Source organism: Tenrec ecaudatus, chromosome 3, assembly GCF_050624435.1.
Source record: "Tenrec ecaudatus isolate mTenEca1 chromosome 3, mTenEca1.hap1, whole genome shotgun sequence".
Taxonomy (NCBI): Eukaryota; Metazoa; Chordata; class Mammalia; order Afrosoricida; family Tenrecidae; genus Tenrec; species Tenrec ecaudatus.
The window spans coordinates 30,563,971-30,566,050 of NC_134532.1; positions in this window are offsets into that span (position 1 = coordinate 30,563,971).

Below are 2,080 nucleotides of genomic sequence, written 5' to 3' on the forward strand. Positions count from 1 at the left end.
GGGGACAATTAGGGAAGACCTAGAAGGGGCTGGGGAGGGTTTACTTTTAGCATATGAATTTCCTTTTCCAAAAGATAATTTAAAATAGAATTAGACAAGGGAAGCTTGTGTCAGATTAAATATATATTTCTACGGGGAATATTTAACTGCATAAATAAAAGAATAAGCACCACACAAATAGGTGGGGAGGACGGGTGCACATTTCAAGAAAGTGTCTCTAACTGTAGGTTGACATTTCCATTAAGTCAATTCTTTCTCATAACAACACTATAGGATAGCATAGGACTGCCCTTCTAGGTTTCTGCATCTGTAAACCTTCATGGGTTTGGACAGCATTCTTTCCCCTACAGAGCCATTGGAGATTTAAAATGAATGACCTTGCATTTAGCAGCCCATCGCATAATGAACTCCACACGCAGAGCTCTCCAAGATATCTAGAACATCCTTAGCTACTCTTGGAGTGACTCTCTTATAAGTCATTCAACATTACTTATGACTATATAGGCAAAAGGTATGCAAATAGACACCTCCCTAGCTGATGAAAACTATCCAAGTCCCAACTCTGAAGCTCTTGGAAAGGTGCTCCAACTCTGGAATTCCCATGTGCCAACATTCAGGACTGAACACATCAAGTCACCATGGACTCTATATTGAGCTCAATTTCCCTTTTTGGAATTTCAAAAGGTGCTTTGATGGAGAGAAAGTGTGTATGTGGGGGCGTGAGTGAGAGGCAGTGAATATGTTATGATTTTCATGATCAGGATGTCTGTGTGTTTGCAGGTGTCCACTGTGAGGTGGAGCTATGGAATCTGAAGGAGACTTTAGGCAGCCTGAGGCTTCTCTGAGACTCTCCTCTGCTGTCTCTGCATTCACTGTCTGTGTTTATAATATGCACAGGGTCTGCCCCAGAGAATAGGCGGAAGTGGGTTTCATACATTAATAGTGTTGGTAGGAAAAGCCACACAGACTCTCCGAAGGGCCAATTCACCATCTCCAGAGACAATAGTAAGAACACTATATACTATATATCATGATGATTCTAAGTTTAACAGGTCTTGTAATAACTGCAATTTGTCTAATTGTATTACCTGGTTCCCTGAAGGTATTGTCATCGCCATTTTGTATCAACATTCTTTTGTTATGCTACCAGTGAATATTACTGGGCCTTGGTATTCAGAAAGAGGGTTACAGGTATTAGAAGAGATTGAAAAGCATTAATCAGACCGAAGCGTTTTGTAGGTTTGCTTATAGCAAGTGTTTTAGATATATTAAGTTTAGGTGCTACTGCTACTACTGCAGCAATTGTACTTTCACAAATCATACAAACTGCCCACTGTGTAAATGAATTATCCAAAAATGTGACTAATGTGTTGGGTACTCAAGAAGATATAGACAGGAAGTTAGAACAAAAAGTAAATGCTCTTTATGACATGGTCATATATTTAGGAGACGAGGTGCAGGGGCTTAAGGCCAGGTCTAGTCCACAATGTCATGCTGTACATACATGGATCTGTGTTACACCTAAATAGTACAACAGCAGTCAGTATAGCTGGATTAAAGTGAAGAATCATCTTCAAGGTATATAGCACAATGCTAATGAGTCTTTAGATTTATTACACCTGCATCAAGAATCATTAGCCATTAATGACGCTAAGTCTCTTGATTTTGATGCCGCTAAGCTTGCTGAGGATTGGCTCCAGCATTATCGAGATGCTTTCCCTTCATTAGGAAATCTCAGAGACCTACCTCACATGCTTATGTCTCTAGTCACAGCGGGAGTGTGTGTATTGTTGATCTTATGGATACTCCCTATGATACTGTGCAGGTTTATGGTTGAATTATTGGCCTTAACAACAAAGCTTCATGATGTACACCTGAACACTTTTCCACCTCCCCAAACAGGGGTGTAAGGCAGAGGCTGGTTAGTCAGAGACACGTAAGATCAAGTCGGAGTCTCCCAAATTAAGACAGGTCATAGTCGCCAGCAGGACTGTGACTGATGACGGGTAAGGGCGATTTGAGGACTCGACAACCTAAGACAGGCACAGACATATGCCGACGTTTTGAGTAAAGACGTCTT